The sequence below is a fragment of the Heptranchias perlo genome, unplaced genomic scaffold (genome assembly GCF_035084215.1).
Source record: "Heptranchias perlo isolate sHepPer1 unplaced genomic scaffold, sHepPer1.hap1 HAP1_SCAFFOLD_60, whole genome shotgun sequence".
Lineage (NCBI taxonomy): Eukaryota > Metazoa > Chordata > Chondrichthyes > Hexanchiformes > Hexanchidae > Heptranchias > Heptranchias perlo.
Window position 1 is genome coordinate 5,771,003 of NW_027139623.1, and position 23,169 is coordinate 5,794,171.

At 45.1% G+C, this 23,169-nt stretch overlaps 1 protein-coding gene across 1 annotated transcript in view; it reads left to right on the forward strand.

The window, feature by feature from the left end:
* LOC137316839 (zinc finger protein 229-like) overlaps window positions 1-23,169 on the forward strand; it is a 330,353-nt gene that overhangs the window by 46,108 nt on the left and 261,076 nt on the right. The gene's annotated exons all lie outside the window — the stretch shown is intronic.

The window sequence follows — 23,169 nt, forward strand, 5'->3', positions numbered from 1 at the left end:
ATAATTATGAGGAGAGAATAGAGAAGCTGGGATTACTCTCTTTGGAGCAGAGAAGGTTCAGGGGAGATTTACCAGAATGGTCCCGGGGATGAGAGACTTCAGTTACCGGGAGAGACTGGAGAAGCTGGGATTGTTCTCCTTGGAGCAGAGACGGTTAAGGGGAGATTTAATAGAGGGGTTGAAAATGAGGAGGGGTTTTGATGGAGTCGATGGGGAGAAACTGTTGCCACTGGCGGGAGGGTCGGTAACCAGAGGACACAGATTGAAGGGAATTGGGAAAAGAGCCAGAGGGAGATGAGGAGAATGTTTTTCGGCAGCGAGTTGTTCTGATCTGGAATTCACTGCCTGAAAGGGCGGTGGGAGCAGATTCAATAATAACTTTCAAAAGGGAATCGGGTCAATCCTTGAAGGGGGGAAATTTGCGGGACTGTGGTGAAAGAGCAGGGGGGAGTGGGACTAATGGGATCGCTCTTTCACAGGGCGGGCACAGGCGCGATGGGCCGAGCGGCCTCTTTCACAGGGCGGGCACAGGCGCGATGGGCCGAGCGGCCTCTTTCACAGGGCCGGCACAGGCGCGATGGGCCGAGCGGCCTCTCTCTGTGCTGTTTGATTCTCGCTCACTTTTGGGCTCCGACCCACGGCCCGTTTGACGGGGAGGCGGGAGAGTGACTCCCCCCCGAGCCCAGCTCCACACCGGGCGCTGACAGAGTGGAGATTCACGGGGCCCGCAGGAGGCCCCGAGTAACTCCGCCCGCCACCCCTCTCAGGCCACTCCCCGGTGCGGGCCCTCCCTCTGTCGGTCCCTCCCCCGCCCACAGCAGCGCCCGTCCGCCCACCGGCCTTGGGCCGCAATCATCATCCTCCGGGCGCGGGCCTGTTGCTAAGGCAACGCGGCGCAAGGACGTCAGCGCGGTAAGGTGAGTGACGCTGCTGCGTGATGCGTGTAACGTGATGGGAGGAGTCAGCCCGGGGTAGTGGGGGATGGGGGTGGAGGTGGTGAGAGCTGTCAATCAATGGGCCCGGAGTCAGCACTCACTGCGCAAAGGGTTTGGAGAATTTGTTCAAAAATGCAAAATCTGCAATAATGAAATTAAAATATAAAGGTACAAAAAAGGGAAATAATTGCAAATAAAATAACCTGAATTAAAAACAGAAACGTCCAAACTCATATAAGGCTGATGGTCTGGGTCCTCCCGCCACTCTTCGTCTTCTCTCCCTGGGGCAGAGGATGAGCAGAATGATTGAATGTAACTTTTTAATGCAGAGGGCGCTGGATGGATGGAATGGACCAGCGAAGGAGGCAGTGGGGCCTGATTATATCAGCAAATTCCAGAGAGTTGGCGAAATACCTGACAGCAGCACCTTGGGATATGACAGACTAGAAATTGGGACCTTTAAATTTTGGATATGTGCAGTAGCTTTTCGTGATTGGTGCACCTGGACACACAAATCCCTTTGCTCCTCTACAGCCCCGAGTTTCTCATCATTAAGAAATTAATCCTATTTCTCACCTGGTGCCTGCAATAGATGTTCTTTTTATAACTCCCCACATCTTTACTGTCCGGCTGTGTTTCCACTGTTCACTGTCCAACACAGCACACACGGTGAGACTGGAACTTTTAAAAAATATTTCAAGATGTACTTTATTTCATAAAATTTATGGATGCACACAGTTCAATGTAAATACCACAATTGCAATTCAAAACAATAGAATATATATCATACACGCTACGATTCCGTTATTACAATTGAAAATATAGAACATATTTTCAAATACATGCTGAACAATACAAGGTAAAATAGCCTTACAATGTCGTCTTTCCCCATAGAGCCTTTGGTCAGGCCGCATCTTAGAGTCATAGAGTTATACAGCACGGATAGAGGCCCTTCGGCCCATCGTGTCCGCGCCGGCCATCAGCCCTGTCTACTCTAATCCCATATTCCAGCATTTGGTCCGTAGCCTTGTATGCTGTGGCATTTCAAGTGCTCATCCAAATGCTTCTTGAATGTTGTGAGGGTTCCTGCCTCCACAACCCTTTCAGGCAGTGAGTTCCAGACTCCAACCACCCTCTGGGTGAAAAAGTTCTTTCTCAAATCCCCTCTAAACCTCCCGCCTTTTACCTTGAATCTATGTCCCCTTGTTATAGAACCCTCAACGAAGGGAAAAAGCTCCTTAGTATCCATCCTATCTGTGCCCCTCATAATTTTGTACACCTCAATCATGTCCCCCCTCAGCCTCCTCTGCTCCAAGGAAAACAAACCCAATCTTCCCAGTCTCTCTTCATAGCTGAAGCGCTCCAGCCCTGGTAACATCCTGGTGAATCTCCTCTGCACCCTCTCCAAAGCGATCACATCCTTCCTGTAGTGTGGCGACCAGAACTGCACACAGTACTCCAGCTGTGGCCTAACCAGTGTTTTATACAGCTCCATCATAACCTCCTTGCTCTTATATTCTATGCCTCGGCTAATAAAGGCAAGTATCCCATATGCCTTCTTTACCACCGTATCTACCTGTTCCGCCGCCTTCAGGGATCTGTGAACTTGCACACCAAGATCCCTCTGACCCTCTGTCTTGCCTAGGGTCCTCCCATTCATTGTGTATTCCCTTGCCTTGTTAGTCCCTCCAAAGTGCATCACCTCGCACTTTTCCGGGTTAAATTCCATTTGCCACTGTTCCGCCCATCTGACCAACCCATCTATATCGTCCTGCAGACTGAGGCTATCCTCCTCGCTATTTACCACCCTACCAATTTTTGTATCATCAGTGAACTTACTGATCATACCTTTTACATTCATATCCAAGTCATTAATGTAGACCACAAACAGCAAGGGACCCAGCACCGATCCCTGTGGTACCCCACTGGCCACAGGCTTCCAGTCACAAAAACAACCTTCGACCATCACCCTCTGCCTTCTGCCACTAAGCCAGTTTTGTATCCAAAGTGCCAAGGCACCCTGGATTCCATGGGCTCGTACCTTCTTGACCAGTCTCCTGTGCGGGACTTTATCGAAGGCCTTACTGAAATCCATGTATACCACATCCACTGCGTTACCCTCATCCACACGCCTAGTCACCCCCTCAAAAAAATCAATCAAATTAGTCAGACATGATCTTCCCTTGACAAAGCCATGTTGACTATCCCTGATTAATCCTTGCTTCTCCAAGTGGAGACTAATTTTGTCCTTCAGAATTTTTTCCAATAATTTTCCTACCACTGATGTTAGGCTCACTGGCCTGTAGTTCCCCGGTTTTTCCCTACTCCCCTTCTTGAATAATGGTATTGCATTAGCGGTTCTCCAGTCCTCTGGCACATCCCCTGTGGCCAGAGAGGTTCTGAATATATGTGTCAGAGCCCCCGCAATCTCCTCCTTTGCCTCACACAGTAGCCTGGGATACATTTCGTCCGGGCCTGGGGATTTATCCATTTTTAGGCCTGCTAAAACCGCCAATACCTCCTCCCGCTCGATGTTAATATGTTCGAGTATATCACAGTCCCCCTGCCGTATTTCTATGTCTACATCGTCCTTCTCCATAGTGAAAACAGATGCAAAAAAATCATTTAGAACCCCTCCTACATCTGCCGGCTCCACACACAGATTGCCATTTTTGTCCCTAATGGGCCCTATTTTTTCCCTAGTCATCCTCTTACCCTTAATATACTTATAAAACATCTTAGGATTTTCCTTTATTTTGCTCGCCAGTGTTATTTCATGGCCCCTCCTTGATCTCCTAATTTCTTTTTTAAGTATCCCCCTGCACTTTTTGTACTCCTCTAGGGCTTCCTCCGTCTTTAGCCTTTTGTATCTGCCAAAAGCCCTCCTTTTTTTCCTAATCCATTCTCGTATATCCCCTGACATCCAAGGTTCCCTGGAGTTCTTGGAACCACCCTTGACCTTTACAGGAACATGTTGCCATTGTATGGACTCAATCTCCCTTCTGAAAGACTCCCATTGCTCCGATGCGGATTTTCCTACAAGCAGCTGATCCCAGTCCATTTTGGCCAGATCCTGCCTTATCCTATTAAAATCGGCCTTCCCCCAATTTAGAACCTTTATTTCCGGCCCCTCCCTGTCCTTTTCCATGACCACCTTAAATCTCACCAAATTATGGTCACTGTCACCAAAGTGCTCACCTACTAGCACTTCTTCCACTTGGCCGGCCACATTCCCTAGAATTAGGTCCAGTACCGCCCCCTCTCTTGTAGGACTTTCTACATGCTGGCTCAAAAAGCTCTCCTGGATGCACGTTAAGAATTTTGTACCCTCTAAGCCTTTTACACTCTGAGTATCCCAGTTAATATTGGGGAAGTTGAAATCCCCCACTATTATTACCCTATTATTTGCACAATTTTCTGAGATTTGCCTACATATCTGTTCCTCTATCTCCCCCTGACTGTTTGGGGGCCTATAGTACACTCCCATCAAAGTGCTTGCCCCCTTTTTGTTTTTAAGCTCCACCCATATGGCCTCATTAGAGGAACCTGCTAATATATCATCCCTCCTTATGGCAGTAATTGATTCTTTAATTAATATTGCGACCCCCCTCCTCTTATACCTCCCCCTCTGTCTCGCCTGAAGATTCTGTACCCCGGAATATTGAGCTGCCAGTCTTGCCCCTCCCTCAACCATGTCTCTGTGACAGCAACAATATCATACTCCCATATGTTTATCAACACCTTCAGTTCATCCACCTTATTCGCAAGACTCCTTGCATTAAAATAGATGCCATCCAGCCCTGCCCTCACATATTTGCCCTGTCTTCCAAGCTGACTTGTTTTTTTCTATATATTTGGCTGCACATCACCCCCTATTGTAGCTCCACTCTGTATCCCATCCCACTGCCAAGTTAGTTTAAACTTCAGTGCTTCCCACAGCACGGACTCCTGGACCTTGGATCGTGAACAGCTCCTTCACCTGGAAGACCAGCTGGTTTTAGGAAGACCATCGGGCCTCCTTCACCGAGTTGATGGCCTTCCAGCAGCAGTTCATATCTATCTGGAGGTGCATCCCAGGGAACTGCCCGCAGTGCACTGCATCCTGTGTTACCGAGCTGTTGGGGGTGAACCCCCACTTCGACTCCACGGTATAGGGATCCTGTCTCTATGGAGGGGCGGGGGGTTATCACCTTTTACCTGAATACATGGATCGATACGCTCACATTCATGACAGTATTTAGCAAACAGTGTGTGATGTGCTTCACACACCTGTCGAACTTTGGGATCAGAGACGTAGGGGGTAATTTCACCTTCACTGCTTGGGCGGTAAACTGACGGAGAAAGTAAAATCGGGCCTGTTCTATAAGGGGCGGGTGATCCGCTCTTTCAGTTCAGCCCCCAGCGATGGTGAAATTTTCCCTCCACGTGTTGTGAACCGGTGCAGTTTGAGACAATGGACCAGCTTGTGGGGTTCCAAGATTAATACTAGGGCGTAGGTCAGGAAAGGTGTGGCGATTTTAAGTATCCCCGCCTGGCGGAAATGGCGTGTCAGAGGCGAGTAAATGGTGTCAGGTCACTTACCGCCCCTTTAACGTTGGAGTTCCTGCCTCCGCCATGGTGGGTCGGGTCCTGAGAAGAGCGGCCGGAGCAACACCCACCTGTTTCCGGTCAGACCACGTGTAATATGTAAATCAGAGTATTATGACGTACACGGGACACCATTTAATGTTAGTTACAAATGGGAGGAGGAGCCGCCCTTTCGATGGGCATTGAGTGATCCAGAACACTGAGAAGTTTATTGTTAACTTATATTTTGTGGAGTAAGGATGAGCCGGAGAGCTTTCCCTTGGCCTGCTGCGGCCGTGAGAAATCTCCCGCCTCCTGATCGTCTCAGAAATGTATCATGAGGTTTCCTTATAAATCTGTGTAACCAGGCCCAGCCTCATGTCCCATTAAACTCCCTGCAGTGAGTAAACATTGCTGCCCAGCAGCTCAGAGAGGAAACGATCTTCGGAACTCCCCACTGGAGTTTGAAATTACATTAATATTTTACCAGCTAGTAACGGTCTGGGTGTTGGTCCATTATTATTCTGTTCTGGTCAAAACAAATGTCCCAATGAACAGGACGCTGTCTGAACCTGACAGCTCACCCTCAGTCCATCACACTGGACAGTCTGTATGATGGGAAATAATCATCAATCGAAAAGGAGGATTTGATTTGATTCATTTCACGATTAAACATTAAATATTGAAATCATATTATTTCCAGAATAAAAAACAGCAAACAGTTTCATGTTAGAATCACATCTTTGTATCATTTCACAACACCGCATTTGTCGGGTAAGATATGATTCCTCTCTGGTATTTCCAAATGTATTTAAATGATTGGTTTAATATCAGTTACTTTCGTGAATTCATTTATGTCAATGGATGGTAAAATCAGGCGCGGTGAATAGCGGGCGCCCGATCCGTTACAGCCCGTCTCACGCCACCGACAAACGTGAAAATCCACTCTCATTGACTTTTTGTTTAATTTCAGTTGAAAAGACTTCAGACGTTTCTATGATTTAACTAATGTAACAATTAGATTCAGTGGGTATTTCACCCCGTTCTTCAGCTCCTCTCTGAATTTAGTCTGGGTCACAGCATAAATACACGTGTTGGTGCAGGAACTGAGAAGTTGAAGCATGAATCCGGCTGACTCAATGTCACTGACCGTATAGTACTGGGTATTTGTTGTATACAGAGAGATAACATAAAAAACGAGTGTGCTCCATAACAATATAAAATTGCCTGATATACTGAAGAGTAAAATGATGGATTTCCTTCGGTTCTCCATCTCTGGATCCTTGTGATTCTCTCCATTGCTGCGGCCCCGGAGTCCCCTGCGGACTCTATTGGCCGCTAAAATGTGGCTGACGGTGAGAACATTGAACAGCAAAATCAGAATGAATGGGAGACAAGGAGTTGAAACAACAGTAAACAAGACAAAAGTTACCCATACGGGTGAAGTGAAAAAGTTCGGTTTCAAGACACAACCCCGGGGTACATTGTCCATTATATATTCCGGATCAAATACAAAGTACCAGGGAATGTTTAGTAAACAGCTCAGCGCACTCACCACCCCGATAACAGCAGCCGCCGTTTTCTCAGTGCAATATTTTGTTTTCAGCTTCTGACAACTAATGGCCACAAATCGATCAAAGGTGAAAGCCACTGTGAACCAGACAGAAATCTCGGTGGTTGCAAAAGTCAGGAAGTCAATGACCGAACACACTGGAGTAATTCTCAGGAATGAATTTGGGAAATAAATCAGTCCAATCCATTTCAATATCGGATCAGTGATAACGACCAGGAGATCGGCCGCCGCCATTCCCATCAGGTAGCGAGTGATACATTTGGAGAGTCCGCACTTTCCTCGGGACAGGATCACAATCGCCACCAAGTTAACTGTAAAAGAGAGAGAAAAGAAGCAGAGAAATTACTGATTAGACCTGGAGACAAAGCGGCAGTTTGAGAGGATCTGGGGTGAAATTTCCAGCTTTGTTGCTGCATCAAACGGTGGAAACTGATTCACTGACCTGGGCAGCGCTTTCGGACAGAGAAATGTTTTTAAACACAATGATCAATAATGAATTGGGAAATTGATACAGAGAGTGAATAAAGTGAGCACCAGATCCACTGGAAGGGCCGAGTGAGGGGGCAGTGCCGGTGGGGAAGGGAGGAGGGATACAAACACCGGGATTCCAACAGGTTAAATCCGGATTTGGGCTCCAGATGGACGGGAAAGTGAGCGAGGGACGAGAAGGTGAGGGGACAGGGGGAGGTTTGTTGCTCTGGGTGGAGAGAGCCGACTGGGGCTGGCACAAAACGGGAAAGACCGTGATCCGTGGGGGTGAGTTTGAGGCTTCGGATTGGATTAGAAGAGGCAACTGGAGGCCGAGCGAGCGAGTGCGTTTGGGAGGGAGACCAAGGAAAAGGACATGTATGAGCTGGAGGGGAATCAGTAGCTGATAGTTTGGGAAAGCGAATGAACTGAGGGAACGGATGAGGAGACGGAGGATTCGATGCCGTGGGAGGAGAGGCTGGGATTCACAGGGAGAGACTGCAGCAGAGTGTTAGAGGAAATCTAATCTATAGGTCCAGCTCACACAATCCAATTAATGAATTCAACCATTAATTTCTGTGGTTATTGGTGTCAATAAACTGCTCGTTGGTTACATAATGTGTTCAATAAATTTACTTGCATATTCAACTAAAATTACATTAAAATACAATCATTGAATTCGCCTCGTTCTTTATTGAATAAAACTGACACATAGCTTCTAGAATACAATATCCCCATAATTAAAAGCGATAAAGAAATCACTGATCCTATTCTTTAAATACATTTCAATTATGTTTATGTATTCAATCAGTAAACAAGGAAAAGGAACATTCACATAAACAGACTGAGGATCTGATAGTGATAAACACACCCGGAGAGAGTACAATAAAACTCTCACAATCTGACAACATCATAATAACACCTTCAAATCACATTTCCTCTTCATAATTGTACTGGAAGTTTCAGCAGTTCATTCCGATTAATTATTCACACCGCTGCTGCTCTGTCTCTCTCCCCTCTCTCGTTCTCCGTGTGTGCATTTCTCTCTCTGTCAATCTCTTCCTCTCTTTCCTCCTCACCGTCCCTCTCGTTTTCCTTCTCAGTCGCGATCTCTATCGCTCCTCTCTATCTCTCCGCACTGTCTCTACTCTTTCTCAATGCCCCCTTTCTTTTCCTAGTAAATCCTAACATCCTGCGCCTGCTTTCTCCTCACCAGCCCCGTGTTCCAACGATTCTATTCTCAGTGTCAGTTTGTTAAATGGTGAAGCCTCTGTGAACAGTTTAATGTTTCTACAGATCATGCAAGGTTCCACCAGTTAACCTACACTGTTCACTTCATCCACAATGCGTGGAATAAACAGAATCGAATGCCTCTTCCAGCCACACCTCACAATAATTGAAATTCCTTCTCCTGTAATTATAAAGTACAGCGTTAGATGGCGGCATTGTTCAATTAACAAAACACCAACATCACCGCTGCTGCTGACAATCCACAGATAAATAGAACTGCTCATGATTTGAACAGATGAAGTGAAACATGACCTCAAAACATTGCACTTTACAGTAATTTCATCCACAGTGAAGCAGGGAATGAGATTGAAAGAATCAACAGCAAACACAGTTCAGTAACCAGACATCTGATGCGGCGTCAGGTACACACACAGAATGAAATAATATTTCATAACAGTGATAACCAATAAATACTTTGAAATCCCAGTTAAACTGAACCATATTATTGTGGAGGGAAGGCATTGCGCTGCCTCCTTGTAACACTGAGACCGTGAGCTGTCTCATTATCAATCACTGAAAACACATTTATGAAAAAAATATTCCAGGACAGGTTAGTTCCACAACATGAAACTGTGAACAACTCCTGATGGTCTGAGACCAGCTCTTAGCCCAGACACCTGATTCCAATACATTCAGCACAGAGAATAATCCAGTAACAATGCCAGAATTGGATAAACAAAATCGTAAAGCATATAATGCAGCTGCTCCAAGACCAAAAGAGCAGAGACTGAGGACAGAACAGTCCACTGTGTAATACATGATGGGAGAAAAAAAAAGTATCAAGTACAGCAGCAGATTTAATAACGATTTACACCATGAACAGCTGAGATAATGGCTTACCTGGAACTCCAACGGCTGCGAGAACTGGATAATAAATACATTCTATCAGATACATTACTGAATATCCCATTTCCGTGAGAAGCAATGATTTCTGTTGGCCTGGAAACCGCAGCTCCGGCAGGCACTCTGTGTGGATTCATTACAGCGATCCCTGATTTATACAGGGGGTAAATCTCCACTGACACGGTTATACCCCTGATCATTGCTATTAGTTACAGTCATTTGAACAAACAGGCCACATCAGCAGCTTTGACTCCGATGTAAATGATGACGTGGATATATCACAAACTTCTCAAAGTTCAGAACTTTGTCTTAATGAGACCTCTCTCAGGAATAAAGTTAAAAGCTGTGCTCAGAAAGGACTGGTCCAACAATGAGCGGCTTCATTTACAGTTTTCATATAATTGTATTGACCATGTTCACTTTTACCGATTCAATTATAAATTTTATAGATTTCTCCACATTATACATTGAATCCAGGGACACAAGCAGACCCGTTTCACTCTGTTCCTGCAGTTTCCCAGTGAAAATATGAATGTTGACACGAAGACAGCCTCTAAAAGTGTCCCCATCCTTTCAGGCAGTGCTTAACAACACTCCGTGTGAAAAATGTTCTCCTTATTTCCGCTCTAGTTGTTTCGCCAATTATTGTAAACCGATGACCTCTGGTTATCAATCCAATTATTTAATTACCCCTATTTGCTCTATAAAACGCCTCGTTATTATGATTACCTCTTTTTGATCTCCCCTTAACCTTTTCTGCTCCAAGGAGAACAAGCCCAGCTTCTCCAGTGTCTCCACATAACTGAAGTCCCTCATCCCTGGTATCACACTGGTAAATCTCGTCTGTGCCCTCTCCAAGGCCTTTACATCCTTCTTAAAGTGTGGTGCCCAGTGCTGTACACAATACTCCAGCTGAGGCCTAACCAGCCTTTTGTAAAGGTTTAACATGACTTCCCTATTTGTGTATTCAATGCCCCTCTTTACAAACCCATGTATCCCATCCGCTTGCTTAACCACCTTATCAACTTGCCCTGCCACCTTCAAAGATTTGTGAATGTGCGCCCCCAGGTCCCTCTGCTCTTCCACCACCCTCAAAATAGTACATTGAGTTCCATCGAGTTACTTCAAAACCACAGCACAGAAACTGGCCATTCGGCCCAACTTGTTTATGCCAGCATGTATGCCCCATACGAGCCTCCTCCCTCCCTACTCTATCGAACCCTATCAGGATGCGATATTCCATCATGCCTCTTGTGCTTATCTAGCATCCCCTTAAATACATCTACGTTATTTCCCTCAACTGCTCCTTGTGGTAGCGCATTGCACATTCTTACCACTCATTCGGTAAAGAAGTTTTACCTGAATTCCATATTGGATTTATTAGTGACAGTCTTATATTTATTCCCTCTAATTTTATACTCCCTCCCAAGTGGAAGCATTTTCTCTTCATCTACCCGAACAAATTCTATCATTATCTTAAAGACTTCTATCAGGTCACCCCTCAGCCTTCTCTTTTCAAAAGAAAAGAGTCCCAGCCTGTTCAGCCTTTCCTGATTATGATATCCCCTGAGTTCTGGTATCATCCCTGTGAATCTTTTCTGCACCCTCTCCAATCCCTGTATACCCTTTCTATAAAATGGAGACCAGACTGTGCACAATAATCCAAGTGTGGCCGAACCAAGGCTCCACACAAGTTTAACGTAAATTCTTTGTTTATCAATTCTATCCCTCGAGAATTCAACCCCAGTGTTTGACTCGCCTTTTTGTAAACCTGATTCGCTACTTTTAGTGATTGGTCTGTTTGTGCCACAAGATATTATTAAAATTTCAAAATATGCTTTATTTCATAAAATTTAATGATACACACATGTCAATAAAAATGTCACAATTACCGTTCAAAACAATACAACACAGATCGTGCACACTAAGATCTCATTATTACAATTCAAAACACAGTACAGATCTTCTAATACATTCTGTACCATACAAAGTGACATGTCCTTACATGGTCGCCTTTCCTCAAAGAACCTTTACGTAGGCAGCACCTCACTTCAGTGCGTCCCTCAGAACATACTCCTGGACCTTGGAGTGTGCCATTCGGCAACACTCGGTCGTGGACAGCTCCTTCAACTGGAATCCAAGCAGGGAGTGGCCCTGGGAGTCCTCAACATTGACTCTGGTACCCATGAAATCTCATGGCATCAGATCAAACATGGGCAAGGAAACCGCCTGCTGATTACCACCTACCGTCCTCCCTCAGCTGATGAATCAGTCCTCCTCCATGTTGAGCACCACTTGGATGAAGCACTGAGGGTAGCAAGGGCACAAAATGTACTCTGGATGGGCGAATTCAATGTCCATCACCAAGAGTGGCTCGGTAGAGCCACTACTGACCGAGCTGGCCGAGTCCTGAAGGATACAGCTGCCAGACTGGGCCTGCGGCAGGTGGTGAGCGAACCAACACGAGGGAAAACCTGCTTGACCTCGTCCTCACCAATCTACCTGTCGCAAATGCATCTGTCAATTACAGTATTGGTCGGAGGGACCACCGCATCGTCCTCGTGGAGATGAAGTCCCGTGTTCGCACTGAGGACACCATCCAACGTGTTGTGTGGCACTACCAACGTGCTAAATGGGATAGATTCAGAACATAGAATCATAGAATCATAGAAGTTTACAACATGGAAACAGGCCCTTCGGCCCAACATGTCCATGTCGCCCAGTTTATAACACTAAGCTAGTCCCAATTGTCTGCACTTGGCCCATATCCCTCTATACCCATCTTACCCATGTAACTGTCCAAATGCTTTTTAAAAGACAAAATTGCACCCGCCTCTACTACTGCCTCTGGCAGCTCGTTCCAGACACTCACCACCCTTTGAGTGAAAAATATTGTCCCTCTGGACCCTTTTGTATCTCTCCCCTCTCACCTTAAATCTATGCCCCCTCGTTATAGACTCCCCTACCTTTGGGAAAAGATTTTGACTATCGACCTTATCTATGCCCCTCATTATTTTATAGACTTCTATAAGATCACCCCGAAACCTCCTACTCTCCAGGGAAAAAAGTCTCAGTCTATCCAACCTCTCCCTGTAAGTCAAACCATCAAGTCCCGGTAGCATCCTAGTAAATCTTTTCTGCACTCTTTCTAGTTTAACAATATCCTTTCTATAATAGGGTGACCAGAACTGTACACAGTATTCCAAGTGTGGCCTTACTAATGTCTTGTACAACTTCAACAAGACATCCCAACTCCTGTATTCAATGTTCTGACCAATGAAACCAAGCATGCTGAATGCCTTCTTCACCACCCTATCCACCTGTGACTCCACTTTCAAGGAGCTATGAACCTGTACTCCTAGATCTCTTTGTTCTTTCACTCTCCCCAACGCCCTACCATTAACGGAGTAGGTCCTGGCCCGATTCGATCTACCAAAATGCATCACCTCACATTTATCTAAATTTAACTCCATCTGCCATTCATCGGCCCACTGGCCCAATTTATCAAGATCCCGTTGCAATCCTAGATAACCTTCTTCACTGTCCACAATGCCACCAATCTTGGTTTCATCTGCAAACTTACTAACCATCCCTCCTAAATTCTCATCCAAATCATTAATATAAATAACAAATAACAGCGGACCCAGCACCGATCCCTGAGGCACACCGCTGGTCACAGGCCTCCAGTTTGAATAAGAACCCTCTACAACCACCCTCTGTCTTCTGCCGTCAATCCAATTTGTATCCAATTGGCTACCTCACCTTGGATCCCGTGAGGTCTAACCTTATCTAACAACCTACTATGTGGTACCTTGTCAAAGGCTTTGCTAAAGTCCATGTAGACCACGTCTACTGCACAGCCCTCATCTATCTTCTTGATCTAGCAGCTCAAAACTGGGCATCCGTGAGGCAATGTGAGCCAGCAGCAGCAGCAGAATTGTATTTCAGCACAATCTGTAACCTCATGGCCCAGCATATTCCTCACTCTACCATTACCAACAAGCCAGGGGATCAATCCTAGTTCAATGAAGGGTGTAGAAGAGCATGCCAGGGGCAGCACCAGGCATACCTAAAAATGAGGTGCCAACCTGGTGAAGCTACAACTCAGGACTACATGCATGCTAAACAGCGGAAGCAACATGCTACAGACAGAGCTAAGCGAGTTCACAACCTACGACTCAGATCAAAGCTCTGCAGTCCTGCCACATCCAGTCGTGAATGGTGGTGGACAATGAAACAACTAACGGAAGCAGGAGGCTCTGTGAACATCCCCATCCTCAATGATGGTTGAGTCCAGCACATGAGTGCAAAAGACAAGGCTGAAGCGTTTGCAACCATCTTCAGCCAGAAGTGCCGAGTAGATGATCCATCTCTGCCTCCTCCTGATATCTCCACCATCACAGAAGCCAGTCTTCAGCCAATTCGATTCACTCCACGTGATATCAAGAAACGGCTGAGTGCACTGGATACAGCAAAGGCTATGGGCCCCGACAACATCCCAACTGTCGTGCTGAAGACTTGTGTTGCAGAACTAGCTGCGCCTCTAGCCAAGCTGTTCCAGTGCAGCTGCAACACTGGCATCAACCCCACAATGTGGAAAATTGCCCACGTATGTCCTTTCCACAAAAAGCAAGACAAATCCAATCCGGTCAATTACCGCCCTATCAGTCTGCTGTCAATCATCAGCAAAGTGATGGAAGGTGTCATCGACAGTGCTATCAAGCGGCACTTACTCACCAATAACCTGCTCACCGATGCTCAGTTTGGGTTCCGCCAGGACCACTCGACTCCAGACCTCATTACAGCCTTGGTCCAAATATGGACAAAAGAGCTGAATTCCTGAGGTGAGGTGAGAGTGACTGCCCTTGACATCAAGGCAGCATTTGACCGAGTTTGGCACCAAGGAGCCCTAGTATATAGAAGTCAATGGGAATCAGGGGGAAAACTCTCAAGTGGCTGGAGTCATACCGAGCACAAAGGAAGATGGTAGTGGTTGTTGGAGGCCAATCATCTCAGCCCCAGGGCATTGCAGCAGGAGTTCCTCAGGGAAGTGTCCCAGCCCCAAGCATCTTCAGTTGCTTCATCAATGACCTTCCCTCCATCATAAGGTCAGAAATGGGGATGTTCACTGATGATTCCTCAGTGTTCAGTTCCATTCGCATCCCCTCAAATAATGAAGCAGTCCGAGCCCGTTTGCAGCAAGACCTGGACAACATCCAGGCTTGGACTCATAAGTGGCAAGGAAAATTCGCGCCAGACAATTGCCAGGCAATGACCATCTCCAACAAGAGAGAGTCTAACCACCTCCCCTTGACATTCAACGGCATTACCAGCGACGAATCCCCCACCATCAACATTCTGGGGGTCACCATTGACCAGAAACTTAAATGGTCCAGCCACGTAAATACTGTGGCGACAAAAGCAGGTCAGAGGCTGGGTATTCTGCAGCGGGTGACCCACCTCCTGACTCCCCAAAGCCTTTGCACCATCTACAAGGCACAAGTCAGGAGTGTGATGGAATACTCTCCACTTGCCTGGATGGGTGCAGCTCCAACACTCAAGAAGCTCGTCACCATCCAGGACAAAGCAGCCCGCTTGATTGGCACCCCATCCACCACCCGAAACATTCACTCCCTTAACCACCGGTGCACTGTGGCTGCAGTGTGTACAGTCCACAGGATGCACTGCAGCAACTCGCCAAGGCTTCTTCGACAGCACCTCCCAAACCGTCGACCTGCACCACCGAAAAGGACAAGAGCAGCAGGTATATAGGAACAACAGCACCTGCACGTTCCCCTTCCAAGTGACACACTATCCCGACTTGGAAATATATCACCGTTCCTTCATCGTCGCTGGGTCGAAATCCTGGAACTCCCGTCCTAACAGCACCGTGGGTGAACCTTCACCACACGGACTGCAGCGTTTCAAGACGGCGGTTCACCACCACCATCTCAAGGGCAATTAGGGATGGGCTATAAATGCCGGCCTCGCCAGCGATGCCCACATCCCATGAAGGAATAAAAAAAACACACGTAGCGTTGTAAATAAAGTTCGTGAGCTGCAGGCTCAAGTCGCCAGATGGGACTATGATCTAGTGGCAATAACAGAGACGTGCTTCAAAGAAGGGGAGGATAATATTTAAAAATATTTATTTAAAAAGTCGTCACCTTGTAGCTCGGTTGAAAATGTAGTCAACTTGAAATTGTAGTTAGCAGTGAGGAGGATAGTAGCAGACTTCAGACAGACTGGTAATAAAATGGGCAGACACATGGCAGATGATATTTAATACAGAGACGTGTGAAGAGATGCATTTTGGGAGGAAGAATGAGGCGAGGCAATATAAACTAAATAGTGCAATTTTAAAGGTGTTGCAGGAACAGACAGACCTCGGGGTGTATGTACACAAATCATGAAAGTTGGCAGTACAAGTCAATAAATCTGTTAAATAAAACTTATAGGATCATTGGCTTTAAAAATAGAGGTATAGGGAAAAGAAGCAAAGAGGTTATGCTAAACCTTTATAAATCATTGTTTTGAACGCAGCTGAAGTGTTGCCTCCAATTCTGGGCACAACATTTTAGGAAGGATGTCAAGACCTTACAGAAGGTACAGAGGAAATTTATTGGAATGATATCAAGGATAGGGAACGTCAATTAATTGGAGAGACTAGAGACTCTGGAATTGTTCTCCTTCGAGCAGAGAATGTTAAAGGGCCATTTAATAGAGGTGTTCAAACTCATGAAGGGTTTTGATAGAGTAAATAAGGAGAACATGTTTCCACTGGCAGAAGAGTCGGTGGCCAGAGGGTCAGATTGAAAATTATTGGCAAAAGAACCAGAGGCGAGATGAGGAGAATTTGTGTACACAGTGAGGCCTATCAAGATGTCCGTTTGCAAATAATTCCAATAATCCATGGTCACTTTCAAAAGGTGGCCTTGAGCCGATTGACACAAAACAGCGTGAAACGTTCTTCAAAATGCACAAAAGCCCCGGTTTGGGACAGAGTGAAACCGTCACTGAAAGATAAAGGAAAGCAGCTGGGTTGGGTGTGTGTCCAAACATTGTGCATTTTTACAGATTCCCACATCTCCACACCATGAAACAGAATTGCATTAGAAGTGTCGGAGCTCTATTATGGGATGGATGGATGCATGCATTAACGGTGGGAATTGATATGGAAACATTGGGGATTAAAAGCTTCATGCTGATCCCAACGGGCAACTGCAGCACTGAGTTTATTGAAGGACATTAGTCTCCACCCACTGTGCAGATCTATATCTCAGTGATATGGTCAGCTCTAGCATACTGAAAGAGGAAGTGGAGTCTAAATAATGAGAACCGAATGGTGTTAGAATCCACTGGAAACCGGTACTTTGAGAGACACTTTACTCACTGTCACGAACATCATAATATGAGTGTCATCGCTTTGGAGGGCGGACTAAAAAATACAAGATAAATAAGTAAAGAATTTGAAAATATTATATGGTACATTTTGGTAGAAGGATTAAGGAGGCCACGTACTCCCTGGAAAATAAGCGTCTAAATTGGACACAGGAGCGAAGCAATGTAGGGGTCCAGATTCACAAATCATTAACAGGAGCAAATAAAGTTAACAAGGCCATAAATTGCAAACAAAGCACTGGGGTTCATTTCTAGAGCAATAAAATTGAAAAGCAGGTGAGTTATGTTAAACTTATATAGAACCTTGGTTAGACCACACTTAGAATACTGTGCACACTTTTGGTCGCCATATTAAAAAAAGGATGCAGAGGCAGTGTAGAAGGTGCAAAAAAGATTTACAAGAATGAAACCAGAACTGAGTGGTTACGCCCATCAGGAAAGATTGAACATGCTGGGGATCTTTTCTCGAGGAAAGAGAAGGCTGAGGGGTGACATGATAGAGGTTTTAAACATTATAAAGTGGTTCGATAGGGTAATCGTAGAGAAGATATTTCCACTTGTGAGACAGTCCAAATCCAGGAGCCCTAAATATAGAATAGTCACAATAAATCCAATAGGGAATTCAGGAGAAACTTCTTTACACAGAGAGTGGTGAGAATGTGAAACTTGTTACCACATGGAGTAGTTGGGGCGAATAGTATAGATGCCTTTAAGGGGAGGCTAGATAGGTACATGAGAGATAAAGGTGTAGAAGGAAATGCTGATAGGGTTAGCTGATGTAGGATGGGGCGAGACTCGCGTGGAGCATAAACACCGGCACAGACCATTTACGCCGAATGGACTGTTTCCATGCTGTAAATTCTATATAACATCAGGTTGAAGTTAGCAGTGAGAGCAAATACAGAAAAAGGAAACCTGAGGTTAAACATTTTGAACGTAAATTCACTGTGTTAATCTTTCTGATATGCTTTCAACTGAAAGTTAATTTCAAATAATTATTTAATTATTTGAAAACCACCAATATTCGAGGTGTAGTAACAGACTTATTCATGGTCATTGATTTATTAATAAATTCAATTCAATTCACTTAAAATACGTAGACATATTTAATATTGCAACTAATATCGCCTAAGCCATGAATAAGGAGATGTATTTAGGTACAGCATTCAATCAGAATGGGAGAAAGCAGAGGAAACAAACAGTCTCACGGCAAGAGGAGGACAGTACCTGAGGAAACTGACCATTCACAATTTCAGCTGGTTTGGGGCCCGGAATGGAAGTTGGGTAATCAGCTGTTTGCACCGAATAAGGTCAAGGGAGCAGGAGGTGGGTCTAATGGGCAAGCTCAGCTCGGAAAGTACATGCGTGGAGATCGGAGGGAAACTCGAAAAAGGCTCAGGATCAGGGCTGGATGATGGGGGAGCCTTAGGAGAGGTTGGGCTTGGTGATATTGGGAATTGTGGGATGCAGCACAGGCATCTGAATGGATGGTCTTAATCTTAGTGACTTCGGTTATGTAGAGAGACTGGAAAAACTGGGATTGTTCTCCTTAGAGCAGAGAAGGTTAAGTGGAGATTTAATAGTGTTGTTCAAAATTATGAGGGGTTTTGTTCGAGTGTGTAGTGAGAAACTGTTTCCACTGGCAGGAGGGTCGGGAATCAGAGGATACAGATTTATGTTAATTGGCAAAAGAATCAGAAGGAGATGAGGATAAATTTTGTTACGCCACAAGTTGTTATGATCTGGAATGGTGGTGGAAGCAGATTCAATAGTAACTTCCAAAAGTGGATTGGATAGAAAGTTGTAAAGGGAAAGAATGCAGAGAGATGGTGAAAGATCAGGGGAGTGGGATTAATTGGATAGCTCATATAAAAGCTGGCACATGCATGACGAGCCGAAAGGCCTTCCTCTGTGCTGTAAGACTTCATGAAGTTCACTAGGTCCTCGTATTTGTTGTTGGAGGAGAGTGTGGAGGGGGCTGGGAAAGAGATTTATGGAGATTGTGTGTTGTGGGCAAAAGAAGCTGGAGGTTATCTTTGGTCCCCAGGGTCATTCTGGAGCAGCAGGCGGTTTTCAGAGAGGACATAGTGCTTGTTCTAATTCTGGGTCAGCCATATCTGGTGATGGATGGCTGAACCAGTTGTGATCCAGATATGCTCAAGTCTGCACCCCTTGGAATTAAACCAGCAGGAACGATCAGGATAGAAGAGAGTAAACGTTTTACTCGGGGCAAAGGCATCAACGGTTGAAGAACGGGAGTGGTTGAGAAGTTCCACAGCCGCAGAAGTATGATGACAAATGGCGGGTCAAAGTCGAGGCAACAGGGAGTGTGAAAGTGTTTATTCCAAAGTTGGAACGCAGAAGTAATTTGATTTGAAGTAAGTAAGGAGATGTAGGTCATGATGGTTGCAAGGAAGTGACTAATGCCTTGGCAGTGTACAACTCTGGGCACCACACTTTAGGAAGGATGTCAAGGTCTTGGAGAGGGTAACGAGGAGATTTACCCGGATGATACCAGGGAAGAGGGACTTCAGTTGTGTGGAGAGATTGGAGAAGCTGGGGTTGTTCTTCTGAGACCAGGTAAGCGTAAAGGCAGACCTAATAGAGGTATTCAAAATAATGAGGGGCTTTGATCGAGAAACTAGAGTGAAACTTTTTCCGCTGGCAAGTGGTCTTTAACCAGAGGTCACAGATTTCAAAGAGTTGGCAAAAGAACTAGAGGGAAATGAGGAGAAATGTTTACATAAAGAGGTTTGCGAAGATCTGGAACACACTACCTGAAAGGGTGATGGAAGCAGATTCCATAGGAACTTTCAAAGGGCAATTGGACATGTACTTGAAGGGGACTAATTTGCAGGGTTATGGAGAAAATAATTGGGGTGTGTTACTAATTTGGATAGCTCGTTCAAGGAGCCAGCATAGACTCGACGGGCGGAAAGGCCTCCTTCCACGTTGTAAGATTCTATGATTCTATGATTCTTGTCAACTTGAAATTTTATTAAGCAATGAGAAGGATATTGGCAGAGCTCAGGAGGACATTGGTAGATTGGTGAAAAGGGGAAACACGTGGCAGATGACATTTAATGTAGAGAAGTGTGAAGTGATGTATTTTGGAAAGAAGAGTGAGAAGAGGCAATATTACCTAAATGATCAAATTGCACAGCGGGAGCATTAACAGAGAGACCTGGGGATACACATACACAAATCTTTGAAGGTGGTAGTTGGAGATTAAACGGTAAATGCCGACCCTCCTGCCAGTGGAAACAGTCTCTCCCCAACTTCTCGATTAAAACCTTTCATTATTTTTTTCTGAGCAACGGGCAGCAGTAGCACTGTGTTTATTTCAGGACATTAGTCTCACACACTGTGCAGATCTACATCTGTGATATGGTCAACTCCAGCACACTGAAGGAGGAGGTGGAGTCTAAATAATGAGAACAGAATGGTGTTTGAACTCACTGGGAACCGATACTTTTACAAACAGTTTATTCATTGTTACAAATGTCACAATTCGGGTGAACGGTATGGAAGGAGGAAGTAAATTGAACATGAATAAGTAAAGAATCTGAAAATATTGCAGGCAGAATTTAACAGTGATATCAAATACTTAGAACGGAAGCCAATGGTTTCAGCTCAGAAGCGCTTCACCTCGGACAAAGAGGAAGTTTAACCGCTGACAGTAAGGACAGTCAGCAGAACAAGAGTGTGTTTAAACACACTGAATGAAAATTCATTGTGCCAATCTATCTGATTTTCTTCCAATCGATGGTTATATTCATTAATTCTTTGAAAGCAACCACTATTAGAGGTGCAGTAACGGATATATTCTCAGGCATTCATTTATTAATAAAATATAATTCAAGAAACTTAAAATGAATAAAAATATTTAACATTGCAACTAACATCTCCGAAGCTTTCATTAAGGGAATCTATTTAGGGACAGCACTCAAACAGAATGGGAACCCCTGACAGTAAGAACATTGTAGCCGAACCAAGAATGTGTTGAAATATATTGAATGAAAATACATTGTGGCAATCTTTCTGATAGGCTTTTAACCGAGTAATTAATTAATTCTTTGAAATCCACGCCTAATAGTGGTGCAGGAGCACACTGATTATCAGGCATTCATTTATTCATAAAATTGAATTGAATTCACTTGAAATTGAGGGAGATGTTTAATATTACACCTAATATCTCCTAAGCTAGCAATAAGGGGATATATTAGATTGTGCCCTCTTGTTCTCCATTTCACCACCATAACTTAATAAGGTCTATCGAGAGGTGTAAATTTGTAACTAATTCCATTAATCCATGGTAATTATCAATAGGTGCACTTGGGTCTAATTACAAAAAACAGCATGAAAAGTTGGAGATAAGGGGTTAATGCTGAGCCCAACTTGCAGCTGCAGCACTGTGTTTATTGAGGAACATTAATCTCCACCCACTGTGTAGATCTGTATCTTAGTGACATGGTCAATTCTAGCACACTGAAGGAGGAAGTGGAGTTAAAATAAATTCCTAGAGCTGAATGCCGTCAGAATTATTCACCAGAAACATTTAGTTGTACAGACAGTACACACACGCACATAAATATCACAAAACCCCTAAAATCGAGATGCAAGATGGAATAGAGGACGAAAAATAAGCAAGCAAACTGAAAATGGCCAGTCCTGAAGAGAACAGGAAGAGCAGTTGGCTTCATGGCGGAAGAAAGCGGTTTCAACTTAGCGGTGGGTTAGTTCAAAGAAAGAGGAACTTAAACTCTGACAGAGGGAACAATGTCTCAACACCAACTGAGTCGCTAAAAATATATTTACCAGATTATCCACTGAATGTGTTCAAATGTTTCTTCTCCCCATTTTTTTCTCTCTATCTCCCCCAAAGACGTGTATTCACGAAGGGAGTTGCTCAGGGCCGCCCTCCAATACCCCACCGCATTATCTGCTCATGTCTGAGTGCAGGGGGTTGATTGACCTGAGGTCAGCCGTGGTGACCCCTGGATAACTGCACCCTCCTAACGCGCATGCTCACTTCCAAGCATGGAACATTTCGTATCAGAGAATCAGAGAATGTGACTGCACGGCAGGAGGTCATTCGGCCCATCGAGTCCGTGCTGGCTCCATGCATGAGCAATCCAGCTAGTCCCACTGCCCCGCCAAAAATAGCAGGGCTCGTTCGAGATGAAATAAGATGCGATAAGGCGACACTTGGCCGATATTTCATTCAATGGCTTTGGGGCTCTGAGCCCAATGGTATCGCCGCTATCACCCATCGCCCCCACTCCACCCCGCCCCTCCCCCCCGCCTTGATGGAGATCAGCAAACTCAGCGGATGTTGATCGTGGAATTTTCCTTTTATATACATCTTACTTCTACACTGTAGACAGTAACTGGGCTATCGGGAGACCAATATCTCCCCTTTTCACGCCGTCTCAAGGCGCTTCACGGGAGCGTTATCAAACAAAATGTGACACCGAGCCGCTGAAGGAGATATTAGGTCAGGTGACCAACAGTTGGTCAAAGCTGTCGGTTTTAACAGACAGATTCTCATAGATTCAATTGTCAAAGAAAAACTAGATCCGAGATACTTTAATACCGATATGAAGAGAGATTGTCCCCTCACCGTTACACTCCCCTCACCGTTACCCGCAGAGAATTCAGCACAAGCAAGCAACCGCTCTGAATGCTTTCCAATGCAGAAGGCTCCACACCAAATTATGAGATACCGGAGTTCGGACACCGCCGGGTTCAGTCTCACTCTCCCGCTTACAGTTGCCCACTCAAACCGGGAATTGGTATAAAATTGTTTCACGACTCACCAAACAGCAATAAAAAGGCGATTGTATCCATTTTCGAAGAAGTGCTACTTTGAGGCATGAGAGCTGTAAGGAACGGCGACTGAATCATTTGCTCCAACTCACAGAAGGACAAACCCGGAAGAGTTGAGAGACTGAGAGCGGATACAGAGGCTGGGTGGGAATGAGTTGGTCCCCACAATTGAAGCAACAACACAGAGTTTTGTACAACCTGAAATAAGATGGGGTTTGGAACATTGCAATGATCTAACATGGCCGCCTTTGACTATTAGACGGT